The following is a 17,616-nucleotide window of genomic DNA, read 5'->3' as shown; positions in this document are numbered from 1 at the left end:
GAATGAAGTATAATGTATGGTAGTGGATGGGACACAGGTGACTTCTCTGGATGACTTCTCTTGAACATGACACTTATGTGATGGATTGGTAGCATTTACCCCAAATATGGATGGTGTGGCGTGACCATGGTGATGTGTGAATGAAACAACCCAACCCGACTCAGGCATGGCATGTTCAAGAGCTACTTGCTATGAAAGTCATTGCTGACCAGTACCTCTTTATTTTTGTCAAGCTTGAGGAGGATAATATGCTTGTTCTATAATTTGGGCAAACCTATCGCTATGTTTTAACGAGCCTAGCGATAGTGAAACAAAGACAAGTTTGTCGCTATTAATCTTTTTAACGAGTCTAACGACAAAGATGACTGAAAAGGTACGTAAAGGTAACTTCGAAGTTCATCGTCCGAAAAGTGTGAGTTTTCGACGAGCCGAACAAAACAAGCGCTCGATGTGCAATAATCCCTCAGGTGATTAAAATCTACACTTCTGTCGCAGCTGGAAGGCCAAAACTCGGCAATCTTTTCATATTTTACGAGTCAGTTGAAAAGAGCTTAAAGAAGACTCGTCTTTTGAGGAACGAGTGATAAAAAGGTAGCAGCTAATTCCAGGTAAGGGAATTTTCCAATCACGTCAGTGTCACAAGGATGGCGAGTGAAATCACTCTTCGCAGCTATTCCTCAAAATGGGTAAACAATCAAATGGAGGTGAATGATCGGCCAATGAAAAGTGGAGGTGACGGTGCAAACACGACCAAGGCTTTAATGGCTGAAAATGCTTCATTCACGGTGGTTATTTACCGTGGGATAGTTCATTTTTTAACGAGCTTAAACACGGGTGGAAACATTTGCTCGGTCTTATGTTTATTTTTTAACGAGCTTGAACTATGCGCTAAAACTGCTCGATCTTATGTTTATTTTTTAACGAGCTTGAACTATGTGCTAAAACTGCTCGATTAGGTGGTCTTGTTTTGATTTTTACCATAGATAGCTTTGTCCTTCCAAAGATAGTACTGTATTTTTCAACTGCTTCATCAAACTAGTTAGAAATGAACAATATTTGCTTTGAAAACAAGATTAAAACGCTAATATCTTACTTCGAACTACGTAAAAGTAATTAAAAAGTGTTTTTTACCTCTCATTTTACCATTTCATTTGAACTTGGTTTGTTGGAGCTTTGGAGGTGTTTTCCCCCTCGATTTTCATCAGTTGATTTCGGGAGATTCTGTGGACGATTCTCGGCGCCGTCTAGACCAGGTAGGAGCTAAACCTAAGCTCTTTCATTTCATGGTTTCCTTTTTGTATTCTGTGCTTTATTCCCTGCTTTTCTAAGCCCCTGGGGTTTGATGGATTTGTTCTGCCATCAACGCACCCTCAGCACATCGAAACCTGCGTTGAATGCTGGCCTGTATGAAGGCAGTTTGACATTCAACGCACCTGGAACACTGCTGCAGGTGCGTTGGGCGCAGAAAGGGAATTTGTTGCACAGTTTTTGATGGGATTTTTGCCTGTTTCTCATCAAAATCAGGATCTAACTCCTCTCTTGTTTGTTTTTTCAGAGATCTTGGAGCAAAATGACCCTTACATGGGGAGAAAGAGAACATGAAGAAGAGAACATGATTGCCCTACATGATCCTGTTACAGTGAACGCGCTGCGGAATTGTGGCTTGCTGAAGTTCTTCCGCATCTCTAGCATGAGACAGCAGATTAACTTACTAAAGTATTTGCTTGACTCTTGGGATCCTATCAACCAGGTTTTCCAAATTAGGGGCAAATCTATCCCCTTGACTGCAGTAGACATCTATTTCTTAACTGGCTTGTCGAGGCAGGGTGCCCCCATCTCTTTGTCAGGTTCGGCCCCAGGAAGCGATTCTGTGAGAGATTATGTCCGCCAGTATTGCAAGGAAGGATCTCAGCCGAGTAAAGACGGCAAGATCATCATCCGTGATGTCACTGATAGGTCCCTTAAGACTATCCTATTTACTTTTGGTAGGATGGCCGGTAGCGTGTCTCTTCATGTAGCCAACAGATCCTATATGCAGCATGCCTTAGAATGCCTCCAACCGAAGGTGTTCAACTAGTGCGACGCAGTACTTCTTGTAATGAAAGAACAGTTGACCAAGATAAAGAACAGGAGGTTGAAGAACTTTGGGTTCGGTTCTATTTTGACCGCCTTTGCCTTGGAGAAGATACCACTGATGTAGCCGCAGTACATTGCACTCGATTTACCTTCTCCTACTGAACCACGTATGCAGAGATGGGTTGACCATATGTCTAGGCATGCTGGCCAGTCTCAGATTTCATTTTCTGATACCTTCTTCAGGTGGTTTGATCGTCAGGAGATGGTTTATTCTGAGTATCCATATGCTGGCATGGACTTCCGGGGTGATCCAGATTTGGTACTGCCGGATGGCGAGCAGTGGGGTGCTATTGGTAAAATCTCTGACCATATTGTTGTTTACTGTTTTTGTTTATAATGTTCTTGTGCTTTGTTCTATCAAGACTCTAATCAAACTCATGTGTATATGCAGATGTTGGTCCTGTTCGTCCAGTAGTTCGCCTGAGAGTACCAGCTGTTGCCCTAGCAGGAGAGGCCGCCGGAAGGGTTATTCTTCGCGACCTTGATGTGGCCGAGACTCTTACAGCTATGCAGGAGCAGGTTGAGAGCCTTACTCTCGGTATTCCAGATGTGAGGATTGACGAGCTACCTTTGCAGTTACAGCGGCACACTATTGGTGTGCCCAGACGATGGACTCGTCTTTTACGCATGATCGCACAGGCTGTGACTTGCTATCACGAGCATCATTAGACTAGGGTGCCCCCTAGCATTTTGAATTTTGGGTCGTGTGACCGATTTTGTCTTGGTTACAGAACATTATGTGTAAACCATAAACAGCTATATATATATTTTTGATTTTCGGAGTTTTATTCTAGTTGAGTTATGTGATCCACATGTAAAACATCGATGATGTGTTTCTTTTTATAAATGTTGCAAATGTCTATCTAACACATAGTTTGCTAATGAGTCGGTTAATGTGTTTAAGTTTCTGGAAATATGTTGGTATTGAATAAGATCAAATTGTCTTTCCAAAATCTTAACCCTTAGGAACATGCGATAAATAGCTGGGTTTCGGACGGAATATATACCATTGAGTTGTAGTATTACGAGCTGTGAGTCTAGCCTGACGATTTGTCGGCGTATACCATGAGTGATGGCATCAGAGAGAAGTTCTATCAACGCGCTATATTCAGCGATGTTATTCGTTGATTGACCAATACATACACCTCTGAAACTTACTAACTCGCCGCTTGGATCAAAAATGGCCCAGGCTGCAGAGGACAGGTTCCACGAACTACGACTCGCTCCATCGGCATATCCAACACATGGCTCCAATAGGTTTGAAATCTGCAATAAATGTAAAAAGTGGATTACATGGCTCTAATTCCCACGATGGTCTGATTTCATGCTCCAGCGTGAGGTTACTTATTATCTTTAGCGATGATCTAACTGGCTACATTGCTCACTAGCAATGTCAGCGCTAAAGCTCAGTTATGCACCCGCGATGATCCAGATTGGGTGAATTTGTTCCAATAGTCGGCCTTCTGGATGACTCCAGACCTAGTTTTTGGCATAGTTTGTGTCGCCTTTCCTCCTCTGGTACGGTTGTTCCATCATTTTTGCTACCTTCCTTGGGGATAAGCTCACTCTTCCACCGTTCATGGAGACTCCTCCTATTCAAACTCTCACCATTGCTATGCACTGCTAGTTTTGGATAGTTGGATAGTTGGATAGTTGGCTAGTTGGTAAATTCTTGGATTGAGCAGTGTTGTTAGTATAGCTGGTGTGAGTGTGACAAGTGTGGGATTGTTGATAGTTTGTGGAAGGTTGTGAAGTTCCCTTAACTTTGTGTAAAGCTTATGAGTGAGAGAGAGAATCTTGTATGTTGGGAGATCCATCTTCAAAGAGTGGATGCTTGAAGAACATGCTAGCTGGATTCCTCTGAGAAGGCTTGTGACGTCAAGACTTTGGTTGTAAGCTTGCTCTTATTTCATTATTAATACAATCAATGATTTTTTCCTATGTCTTGTATGTAATTTACTTGATAGCTCATGACTTCTTGACTTTGTGAGTAAATAGATCATTGTTGTTTTCCGGTTACGTGCTTTGTTGTATTTCCTTTTGCATTGTTTCAGTTTGATCACTCATCGAGGAAGCGGAAACTGGAGCAACACAATGGAACTCCATCGACCACCGGTTGAGGTAGGCCTCCAACTATGACTGTTTAAGGAAAGCTATTGTTTATCTGTCCTTGTTTGTGACTAGACCCACTCTAGGGCTAGAGGGGTTGCCTCTATCCGCAGAGGGAACACTTTCCTGCATCACAAATTGGCAACTCCATTGGGGAGTCTGTCCTATGTTCTTCTCTTGTTTGGTCTTGTTTTGATTTTGATTTGATCTCTTTTCAAGTTCGGGGATTGACTATCAGTCTTTTGAGTTTCCTAGGTTGATCTGGGAAATACCTCTATTTGATTGAAGGATTGATTGGTTTTGGTTTGGGAGTTTTTGTTTGCCTGTCATTGTTTTGAACATCATCGCAGATAAAAATTTAACAATCGCGCTGTCATCGCACTCACCCTTTTTTAAGACTCTGTGCATCGCTTAATAACGGCTCACAGTCGCGACGATTTTGAAAATCTTTCCATCATGGAAAAGTCGTGTACTTCCGCGCTGACGTCGCTCTATTGCTACAGTTAGTTCTTTATTAGCGCTAGTTGCTTGTGTATTACCCGCGCTGATTGCTGTAGAATTGATTTTCTCAATTCTGCCTCCTGAGTCCATCAGTCATGTCGGTTCCTTGCTTTTTTCGCTTGCTCAGTAGCTTGTTTTCACTGTTTATGGTTGAGGCACTCTTTTGTCAGCTTCGCTGAATGAATCTTACATTTTCGCCTGTGTGACCTAGGTCATTATTTCAAGTTCCTTGAATCAGTTGGCTTGGTTGCTGGTTTGCTCAAGGTTCATTTGCAGCTTTCTTGTTGGTTTGATTAAGCCTTCCCCGTTGCTCGTTTTTGGTTGATTGTTTAGTGAATGTTATTGAACCAATCTTTGGTATTGATTCAATTTCTTTTCACTACCGAACACAGATCACGATTGTTTGGATCAACCGGTTTTTTCCACGCTTGCTTGTTTCTTATTTGTTTCTTCTAGATTTAAAGACATCAAAATCAAAAATATTGCATTCATTTAGCATACGAAAGTGAAAGTGAATTTTCATTTCAAGTTTGCATATTGGAAAGCGAATGATTAAAATCTCTCATTAGTAGTATTCATGCACTTTAGGAATTGATGTCTATATGTACTGACTGACTGTCTTTGATTATCTTGGTTTTCTTGGTTTGGGAATGATCTCTCTACCCTCCCGTAGGTAGGTGTTCATTGAAGAAAAAGGATATTTCACTCATTCTAGCTGCATCCTAGGATTTGTTGTATACATATGGTAAGGATTGAAAACTGAAACATAATTCAAGATCAACTCTAAAATGAACTGAATAAACCTAACAACGCATTGGAACATAACGCACACTATTTAGAGGTTTAGGCTAGAGACATGCTCCAGCGTCGTTAAACCTAATCACTATTATTTTCACTCAAGGTTGGGTGATTCCTCCTTCTATGACTCAATAACGGTCTAGTACGGAATTGTGCTCCCATGTACCGTCGAGTATATGTTGGGAGACCCCACTAGGTTATCATCCTTTATCCTTAGGAAGCCGTGTCTGCCACCTTGCAAACCGTAATGCACTGAACACAGCATTCGGGAAGATTGACTGCCGTACGGAAAGTCCTTGGTTTTCATATGACTGCCAAGGTGTATATGCAGTTTTACAGGTTGTTTAGTAAACCTTTTGCCTAGTTCTCCAGAGTAGTCACTTTCGTTCCTTTTTGGACTCTCTAAAAGAAAAGGTCCATCTGAGCACTTGTCACTTCAGGCTCATTAAATATTCAAAGGTGACTAGAGTCATCTTTTCGTCCTTTTCTCGACTCTTTAAAGATGAAAAGATCAAGTTCTGTTCCTGTTTCTTAAAATTTATTCAGCCACATTCACATTTACCCTATTAGATCTTGTTTGTGTTTTAGCTTGTGTAGGGTTCTTTCTCGTTAAGTTTTCCTAGGGTTTGTGAATCGAATCATCCTGGCATAATCACCAATCCCATCTCCCGTTCCAAGTGACCAAGGCTCTCCCTCTTCTGTTGCTCCTGAGATACTAATTGTTAGTGGTACTCTCCCTATTATTCTGAGTATCCAACCAATCAAATATCGCGTTCTAGAAGACGAGTCTTACGATATTCATTGGAACCCCATTTGGGAGCATTCCGAAGAAGATATTCTCGATACTCCTCCTAGTGTTTCGGTCCCAATGTCTTCTTCTGACATGGATGACACATCCCCCATCACAAGTGAAGAATATGTTGTGACGAGCGGTGAAATTCCTATCCCAACGGAAAATTCACCCTTCCGTTTCACCCCTCTCGGTGTCACGCTGCCTTTACGCTATAAGGCTTTGAGGGATGTTATGGGTTCTAGGACTCCCCTTACGAGTTCCATGTGGTCTCATACGGTCACTCCGACTTCGAAGCCTTTTACCCCTCAAATTCATAATGTGTCTGTCACCTCAGTCCCTGTGATGCAGGAAAGTGTTCCCTCTACGGACAGAGGCAACCCCTCTAGCCCTAGAGTGGGTCTAGTCACAAACAAGGACAGATCAACAATAACTTTCCTTAAACAGTCATAGTTGGAGGCCTACCTCAACCGGTGGTCGATGGAGTTCCGTTGTGCTACTCCAACTTCCGTTTCCTTCTCCTTAACGAGTGATCAACCTGAAACAATGCAAAGGAAATACAATAAAGCATGTAACCAAAAAACAACAATGATCTATTTACTCACAAAGTCGAGAATTCATGAGCTATCAAGTAAATTACATAGAAGACATAGGAAAACATCATTGATTGTATTAATAATAAAATAAGAGTAAGCTTACAACCAAAGTCTTGACATTGCAAGCCTTCTCGGAGGGATCCAGCCAGCATGTTCTTCAAGCATTCACTCTTTGAAGATGGATCTCCCAACATACAAGATCTCTCTGACTCATAAGTTTTACACAAAATTAAGGGCACTTCACAACCTTCCACAAGCTATCAACAATCCCACACTTGTCACACTCACATCAACTATCTAGCAAACTCACAAACACTAACAGCACTGCTCAACTAGCCAACTATCAAAAAATAGCAATGCATAGCAATGGTGAGAGTTTAAATAGGAGAAGGAGTCTCCATGAAAGGTGGAAGAGTGAGCTTATCCCCAAGGAAGGTAGCACAAATGACGGAACAGCCACACCAAAGGAGGAAAGGTGACACAAACTATGCCAACAACCAAGTCTGGAGTCATCCAGAAGGCCGACTGTTGGAACAAATTCGCCCAATCTGGATCATCGCGGGGGCATAACTGAGCTTTAGCGCTGACATCGCTAGTGAGAAATGTAGCCAGTCATATCATCGCTAGAGATAACAAGTGACCTCATGCTGGAGCATGAAATCGGACCATCACGGGAATTAGATGTACTTCCGCACTGGTAGCGCATCTAGACTGTTTATGAGCGCCCTTCAGCACGTATATTAAGTCCACAGTCGCGATGAGGCAGATAACTTAGGAAAAGTGGGTCACTTGGCAGCACAAGAGAGCATTTGTTCAATATGAGCATGTTTGACTTGGACACATGACGCAGTAGAAGGACTAGAGTGAAGGCAGTGACAAATCACTGTGTAACAGATGCCCCCTAAAGTATGAAGCCCGAGAGAGTGGGAGGGTTGAAATGCTTTACAAAACTTACTGAGCTGGAACACCATCTGGAAGAACTTGCACGCAAGTACAACTGATATCTTTGTGAGAATAATTTCAGCAAAATCACATAAAAATTCATTTGTCAATGCGTTTCGAACCAACCAGTGTGGTTCATCGTCAGGACAAGTTGAAGATCCAATCTGAGCGATAAGTTAAATAGGGTCAGTAGGCCATTCCAACAGCTATATTTCACTGAGTAACAGATAAATAGGACCTCTAACTGCTAGGTTTGACTAAGGCCCAAGGGGAGGGATCAAAATTTATTTATTTATTTGATAATATTATTCATATAAATTAATAGAATAAATATAATGGTAAATCTCAAATTTTGAGTGACTGTTGTCTAATACAGATATTAATAATATTATTATTAAATACGCATTATTTCTATTATTAAAAGTAAGATTTAAATCTAGAATCTAATTATAATTAAGAAATTATTATTTATTTATTATTTATTATTTTATTTTATTTATAAATAAATAAAATAAAATAAAAATAATAAATAAATAAATAAAATAAAAATAATAAATAAATAATAATTTCTTAATTATAATTAGATTCTAGATTTAAATCTTACTTTTAATAATAGAAATAATGCGTATTTAATAATAATATTCTTAATATCTGTATTAGACAACAGTCACTCAAAATTTGAGATTTACCATTATATTTATTCTATTAATTTATATGAATAATATTATCAAATAAATAAATATTGATCCCTCCCGTTGGGCCTTGGTCAAACCTAGCCGTTAGAGGTCCTGTTTATCCATTACTCAGTGAAATATGGCTGTTGGAATGGCCTACTATCCCTATTTAACTTATTGCTCAGATTGGATCTTCAACTTGTCCTGACGATGAACCACACTGGTTGGTTCGAAACGCGTCGACAAATGAATTTTTATGTGATTTTTCTGAAATTATTCTCACAAACATATTATGGATCACATAAGTCTAAATTCTATTACAACTGATATCTCTGATAATGAAGTACATGTAGTCTAGGCATGGGCGCAGCCATCCAAAAGACATACGAGCTAGGTCTATGGTATGGACGCGGCCATCCAGCTAATAAGACCATGATAATAACAAAGGTATGGTCGTAGCCATCCATGAAGACTCAGGTATGGTCACGGCCATCCATCAACGAGTCATGTATTCATGAACCAATCCACGCAGCCCGAACATGTGTAATCTGAGTTCGGGGTCTTGAACCCAACCGATCATAGTACAAATTCTAACATGCGAATAGATGTGTTGAGGTCGAGCATGATATAAAGTCGCTTGATTACTGGTCAATGAGTAAAACCATTAACAAGCGTGAGAGAAACCACCAATAATTCCAATGGTTCTCAAGGGACTATCTAGCACAATCCACAAAGTGTGAAAAAGGAGATGAAGTCGAACACTCGTGGAATCAACCAATCGATGACCAATGATGAAAGTCGACCATCAAGTGTGAAGAACTTGCCATTGAGGCATGCAAGCTCTAAGGTATGAAAGGGGATCTCTAGATCAATCTCCTGGATAATGAGCTGATGTCGACAGGAGACGACCCGTCGCAGGAGGGCCATAATGTTTTCCCCCATCAACGACATGAGATAAGGAACAAGCGGTAGATGGTGAAACAGAGTATCAGAGGAGGAGGCAAGGATGTAAACTGCAACAGGATTATACTCTTGAACATGTCGGTGACACGACTCCGGAGGGTGGCAGCATTCAGGTACCAAGGGATCAGAGGCACAATGAAGACGGCATGAATCGGATGGAATGAGGCTAAATGGCAACCCAAACCCATGGAAGGCCAAATGACGATGTATGGATGTCCCAACTTGACAAGAAGAAAAAGTGTCGATGTTCAAGGGTGACTAGTTGCCAATGATGATTTCGAAATTTTCCCCCACCATTACTGGCGAGTACCCCTATTATTTTTGAAAACAAGCTTGAAGGGGATAGCATATGTTTGCAATACAAGTTTGACTGTCGGTCGAATCCAACCTAGTAATAGTTTAACGAGCCCTAGGGTGGAGAAGCTTGAGTCTCATCATGGTGACAAGTCCAATGTCGTTAGGGTTTTAACGAGTCCGACATAGGTAAAACTCGGAGTTTTTTTCATGTTTAGAGAGTTTGAAAAAGACACGGAAAAGAAAACTCTAGGGGGGTCCTTTTTCATATATTTGTGTCTCTTGAGCCCGAAAAAGTATAAAACGATACTCAAAAGAACCGCTCGACCATTACGATCAAGGAGTAATTTTCGTGATTAGTGACCTCGACCCAAAAAAGTAGAAAAGTGATCGAAATCACGTCGTTTCATAACCAATAATGAGCTTGAAACAACAAAGGCCCGACAATCTTTTCATGTTTACACGGTCGGAAAAGAGCTTAAAGGTGACCACTTCTTATTTCTTTTAATGAGTCAAGAGGAACAACTCAGCTATCTTTTCATTTTTCAAGTCAGAAAAGAGCGTTAAAGACGACTTTACGGATCAAGTGTACATGAAGCATGAGATAACTCCACTACCTATACCTCTGCACAAAACACGTCAAACGTAAATCCATTCGACATAAAATGAACAATATATGTGGAAACATAGTTAAAAAACCAAATTCTTAATGAACCATGTGATAAAAATGGGAAAAAACCCACATTTTTAAAATATAATTTTTTAATTTGCAAAAATTACTATAAAAAAGGGGGGGTAATTCATTCATTTTTACCATTGGCACTGTTCATTTCACCTTGGAGCGATTTGGAGCACCAACCTAAGCAAAGTTGGCAAGCTAATTTCAGCCTCATTCGTCCACCGTTCATCTTGAAACTTCTACCAGGTAAATAGACTTCTTCCTACGCTTCATTTCAGTGTCTTTTTTATGCATTTTGGCATTAGACATGTGAGTTTAGACAGATTTTTTGAGTCGGAGTCCGCCGCTTGGTCATCGTGGGTATACCGCTCGATTCCGCGATGACCGAAAATATTTACACATAACACTTTCCGATCATCACGAGAATGTGGTGTACTTCCGCGATGATAGCGAGAAAATTGAACTGTCAACTTTGTGCCATCGCGAATGTTTTAAAAACAGTCACAATGGCGACGCAGAATTATTTTTTTGTGCAAATTATGCATTGAATTTTGTAAACGAAGTTCTAATTCATTTTTTCTCATCATGCAGGACATCATGGCATTCGTCTGGCAGGAACGAATGCATGATGATAACGATGTGGAAGCTTTTGCTGATGTTGGGTGCCGAAATTCTTTACGTGCATGCGGGTTGCTAAAATTCCTCCTTACTCTGCACCTTCGGTCTCAACCCGATTTACTAGAGCTACTGATCCGTGCCTGGAATCCAACAGATGGGAAATTCATAATCTGAGGCCGAGACATCGAGTTCGATGCTACGGACATATACTTCCTGACCTAGCTATCCCGTCATGGTGAAAGGCCCATTCTAGAGGGGCAGCGACCCTGGGGGGATTCTCTAGAGATGTTGATGGCACGAGTGTGCCCACGGGCACGCAAAACGAGAAGCAGGAAGGTGGAAATCTTGACAGTGGAAGATGTGGTTCTTCGTGCAATGCTATTTATGGTGACGAGGGCAATGGGCTCCCAAGCCCAACACGAGGCATCGAAGACCCATCTTCGGTTGGCTCTCAAATGTCTCAATCCGACCATGTTCAACTGGGCGGAAGCAGTGACGGCCAATATGAAGAGACAGCTTCCCAACTACCATCAAGGAGAGATGAAGCAGTTTGGCTACGGGTCCATCTTAGTCTCGCTCATGCTGGAGCGGGTGTCGGCACTGCAGTTGCAGGACATGGATTTGGATTTGCCCAAACCACATGAGACCAAGATCACATGGTGGGCGCACGTTATGCCACGAGGAGGTGGCGGATGATCAGTGTCGTGGGGGACACTCTTTTGAGAGTGGCTGGAGTGCCAGACGATTTTCATTGAAGATTGGCCATATGTTGGCATGGACTTTCGCGGAGATCCTAACATGCAACTGCCCGCTAGTGAGCAGTGGGATGATGGTGGTAAGACACTTGATCACATTATTTTTGCATTTTATTTTTTATGATGTTTTTTAGATTTTTCATGTATATGTCCTAATGATGAACTCTATGGTATTCACAAATGTGGGACCAGTGAGACCTATAGGGCTGGCACCAGAGGCACGGAGGGATGCATAGGGCATTGTAGCGCTAGCCTTTTCTCCCCTAGCTGATGATCCGGTGGAGACGGTGGCCCGAAATCTTGAGGGCCTGACGGCAGGGATCCCTGATTACATGGGGGTCGAGGAGGTCCCCATAGTATTCCAAATTCACACGGTAGGAGTGATACCCAAGGTGCACCACCTGTTGAGGCGAGTGGCACGAGTGGCGATGTGCTATAGGGAGCATAACCCACCGCAGTAGACGCCTAGGTTTTATTTCCTGCTGATGATTTTTTGAGAGACATATGTCTCGGATGTATGGAGAACACAAACTCTATTTGGACATATACACTTATTTTTTTAGCACCTCGGTGCGCCACACGATATATATATATATATATATATATATATATATATATATATTTCCTATGGTTTATTATTGTGTTTTGCATGCTTCTTATACGCTATTTTGATTACATGTTGTGCAAATGTTTGTCTAATACATGGTTTGCCAATGCATCAGTTAACGTGTTTAATCTTCGTGGAATGTGTTGATATGTGATAAAACCAAAATTCCTTTCTAACAATTTAACACGTAAATACCCTTAAAATCCGATGGTCTCTGACGGAATAACACCCATTAAGCTGGTGGATGACAAGCTAAGAATCTAGATTCAAAACCAATGCACGAATATTGAGGTTGATAGCCTCGGTCACTAACTCAATAACAGCACTATATTCAGCGACATTGTTTGTGGTACAACCTAGACAAACACCTTGAAGGTCTACTAACTCACCGTGAGGATCGTAGATCACCCATGCCGCAGAAGACAGGTTGCGGGTACTGCGGCAGGCACCATCAGCGAAACCAACGTAAGGTGCACCAGACATCTGCACAAGAAGCAAAAGACACAATAAGCGGCAATTATGCCTACACACCAAGCCAAACATGAAAACACACACACAACACACCTGCTGAAAACACGCGTATGTACAAATCAAAGTGCATGGAGTTCACGCATAATATTTTTTGAGGTAAAGCCCATTTCGGGGCTTATCCAGAGGGTTCCCTTCATAATCAATCAACTCATAGGCCCCTTTTTGCAAAACTCGCTTTACAATATAAGGCCCATGCCACATGGGCTCGAATTTTCCTGCCCCCAACTTATCATTCGCTTGATCATAGAGCAGGACTAAATCTCCTTCAACAAAAGAACGAGGATGGACAGTACGATCGAAGTGAGTTTTCACTCTCTTCTTCTGTGCTTCAATAGCCAGGGAGGCTAGCCGACGAGTCTCGTCCAACCGCTCTAGGTAGAGAATGCGTTCTTCTACTGGAGTAGTGTTGGGGAGTACTTCGACGGCTAATTTCAAAGAAAGGATCTCACACTCGATGGGAAGGGTAGCCTCTAGTCCGTAAACCAATTCGAATAGGGTGAATCCAGTGGCATCCTTCACAAAAGTTTGGTAGGCCCATAAGGCAGAGAACAACATCAAGTGCCAGTTGGACTTGTGCATCCCAATGGTGCATTGAAGTATCATAACTAGAACCTTGTTGGCGGGTTCTACTTGGCCATTGGCCTGAGGATAGTATGGTGTCGAGCTATCATGCCGCAAGCCTAGCTGGGTTGTTAACTCAGTCATCATATGATTACGGAAATGCTTACCGTGATCAGTGACGATAGCCTGAGGGACTCCGAACCGTGAGATAACATGATTAAATAAAAATTGTGTCGTTGTGTGACCATCTTCAGATAGTGTAGGCATCGCCTCGGCCCATTTTGTGAAATAATCAACGGCAACGATGATATACCCATGCCCCCCGGCTGAGCGAGGGTTACAAGTCATATAATAAATGCCCCATTTGGAAAAAGGGCTGACGGTAACAATAGGGTGCAATGGAGTGGGAGGTGCGCGCATCTTGAGGCGCGCGCATCTGAAGGAGCAGCTTCAGAGGGTGGAGCCAATGCAGCAACAATTTTGACGTAGTTGAGCTCGGTAGGACTCAACGGCATCTCATCACCCCAGTATTCTATCTGATCAGCAGGGGGAAGAACCCAAGGATCAGAGCGAACAGAAATCATATTAATAGGAGTGACGTAGGGAGGTGGGAGTGAAAAAACACCCATAAGGGCAGGATCTTTAAAGAATCCAACTCCCACACTCTCACATGGAATGGAGGTATGCTCCACAAAAGGCACGTTGCCATCGGAAGAGGAGGAGGCGAAGAAAGACAGCTGGCCTATTGTGATGATCTTCCCCTGATGAGGGAAACGAATGACACGAAATAGAGATGAAGCCACGGCTTGCGTGGCATATGTCCAGCTTCGTCCCAAAAGGAGGTTGTAAGTGAGATTGGCATCAACGACTTCAACTTCCACTTCGACCGTCTTCCCTTCCAAAGTAATAGGCAAGCATTGGAGTATACCATAAGGGCGAGACTCTCTCTCATCAAAGGCTTCTAAGGTCGTAGGAGACTGGCTCAGAGTCAGAGAACCAATAGCCTTCCAACAAGCAACAAACATGATGCAAGTAGAAGTGCCTTCATCAATGACGGTATGATGAATCGTTTTAGAATTGATGATGACCTGGATAAGGAAGGCAATTTGGTGAGGCAGTCTTGGTATATGACTGTCGAGGTCAAAAGTGATCAAATATGAGTCGGCCAGGTCGATGCCACTGATAGCTGATAGCAAGGACTTCCTCTGAGAGGGGTAGCTCTGGAGAACTTCTAAAGTGAACATAGCCGATGGAGCATGGGCTAAGTCCTCAACGATGCTACAGTGTTGAGTAGCACGAGCATTAGGGTTGTAAGAATATTTCTGGAGTACACCTTTAGGAGGGGGTCATATGGGCGTCTCAGTGCTAGGTCTCTCGATATGGAGGGGACCAGAACTGGACGAAGGAGCACTAGAGGGGACCTCAGGCTCTTTACCGGCAGGCGACGGATACTCTTTTGCTCGAGTACTAATGTGGATGGGAATCGTCCTAGCCATAAACACTTGAGAACCAAAGGGAGAAGAGGATTGGGATGGATCAGCCACTATTTGCATTTGTTGCGAGGGAAAAGGCTCTTTGAGCATGACAGGAGTCCCGGGAGTACCTTTCAACAAATGACTAACTTCAGACCACCTCGGGCAGTCTTTGGTATAGTGATCCTTGTCACAGATAAGGCAAGGATACTTAGGCTTGCGTTTTGGCACCTTCCTCGGGTGGAGGTTTAGGGGAATCCTGCTTCGGTTGATCAGCTTTATTCTTCCCTTTTCCCTTCTTCTTTCCTTTCGAGGCTTTGTCCATCGTGGTGGACTGGATGGTGTTAACCTCAGAAGTATTACTAGAATTAGATACAGCCTGAGAAGTATTTTCATTCGGAGCATTCGACTTTTGCTTCCCAGGGTTCGCGGAAGATTTCTTAGAGGACAGATTAACAGAACCAATGACACCGTCAACAGATGGTGTTGGTGGGGCTTTGGAAGTTCTGGGCCTCGGGGCATCAGGAAATAATCATATAGTGTACTGGACTGGGAGTAAACCAAGTCAAGGTACTGAGCACGCACAATAGCTTGCTCTTCAGTTACACATGCCCCCATAGCAATGTCCCACGCTATTAGACCGAAAAACAAGATCGTGAACCAATCGGTCAGAAGCTGATCAGGAATCCAGAACTTAATCAAACGGCGACGCCGTCTCCATTCATGGATATGATCAAAGATATGTGTAGTCATTGTTTGTTTTAAGGATGTCAGGAGAGGTGTGCTCATTTCATATTGAATCGGCAACTGAAAATGAGTTAAAAATTCCATAGCCAACGAGTTAAAGTCCTAAAAAGATCCACGAGCTAACTCAATATACCATTTAGCATCAGAGCCAATGAGGGTCCGTTGAAAAAGGTGGAGCCGGATTGAATCATCAAGCCACGAATTCGACGAACACCATAGATGATAATTCATAATGTGGGCTTAGGGATCTTCTCCAGCTTTACCATCAAACTTGGGACAATCACCGGGAATCTTAGTTGGAACCGGTGGCCAATACAGATTATGAAGGATAGGATCATTTGTCAGTTTGGACACATCCGATAATTCCAACGTTGCTAAGAAGGGTAATTGAGGGTTAAAGGACATCTGAGGCCATGGGTAGGAGGTAGCACTAGAGTTCCAGCCAACTGCTTGTTGCCCCCATTGATTCTGTCCGGACGGATTTGGCCCAGGAAGGTTTTTTCTATAGGGATTTTGTCCATATGGGTTATAGCTACAACCGGATGGCTGACCCTGGATCTGCCCCCCAGCATTCCATTGATTACCAACTTGGCCTGCAGGAGCAACATAAGGTTGTTGGTAATTCTGATAAGGACTCACCTGTAGTTGTTGATAATTTTGGTACAGGGAAAATTGGGTTTTCCCTTGGGATTGCTGGAAACCATAAGGCGGCTGGGCTCCAAACTGAGCCTGGGAGGCAGGCTGCATTTGATAAGCAAGTTGAGATTGGGATCCAACCTGCATTTGAAGACTAGATTGGGTCTGGAGCCTAGACTAGGGCTGAAAACCGGGTGGAGCTCGAGAAGCAACAATCATTTGAGTGCCCGTTTGAGCAGGCCCAGATGGGTTTCCTTGAGAGAACTGAGGTTGAGCTGTTTGGCCAGAAGGTTGACCTAGTTAAGATTGAGATTGACCCATTTTCCTAGAAGGTTGAGCTTGTTGGGTATTGGGTTGTCCTTGCACAACTGAGGGTTGTCCTAATGGACCGGATGGCTGAGTAGACTGGATAGTTGGTTGGCCTGATTAGATTTGAGGCTGACCTATTTGTCCAGATGGTTGACTAGACTGGACGGTGGGTTGGCCTTGCTGAACATAAGGCTGACCGACTTGCCCAAAAGGGTAGCCTTGTTGGACACCGGGTTGGCCTTGTTGTATGTAAGGTTGTCCGAATTACCAGAAGGTTGTCTGAAATAGGTAAAAGATGAACCACCAGAGGCTGAAGGTTGTCCCTAGAAGGGTTGTCCTTGTGGGCCTCCAAGTTGCCCTGGATAAGGTTGTTCATAATACTACTGCCCATAAGAAGGTTGCGCGTAAGATGGCTGACCTTGATAGGGTGGTCCTTGAAAATTGGCAGGGGGTACTTGGCCACCATGATAACCGATGGTACCCCAAGAAATGGATAATGGGACCATGACATCAACCGCAGGTTGAGATGGCAGAGGTCCGGGGTAATAAATATGAGCTCCTCGAGAGTCATAATAATGAAACGGATCTTGGGGGTCCAGATTCTAAAGAGCCTGTAAATATTGATCGTATGCCCCCCCTACTGGAATGGAACCAGAAGAAGGTGGGGCATTTAGTGTAGGATCAACAACTCCGGATGTAGATGCCGATGGGCCACTATTCACAGATCCGGACGAAGGTCCAACAATAGTGGTCACAACTGAGGATGCAGTGACAACACCAACAACAGGGGCTGAAGAAGCCACACAGATAGTTGGAATAGTCGGGACTGAGGTAACAGACACATTGTGAATTTGAGGGATAAAAGATTCTGAAGTCGGAGTGACGATACGAGACCACA

The sequence above is a fragment of the Pinus tabuliformis genome, chromosome 2_2, assembly GCF_031772625.1.
Source record: "Pinus tabuliformis cultivar Carrire ecotype Pingquan chromosome 2_2, CPIR1, whole genome shotgun sequence".
Classification (NCBI taxonomy): domain Eukaryota; kingdom Viridiplantae; phylum Streptophyta; class Pinopsida; order Pinales; family Pinaceae; genus Pinus; species Pinus tabuliformis.
This window is presented reverse-complemented; position numbering follows the sequence as displayed.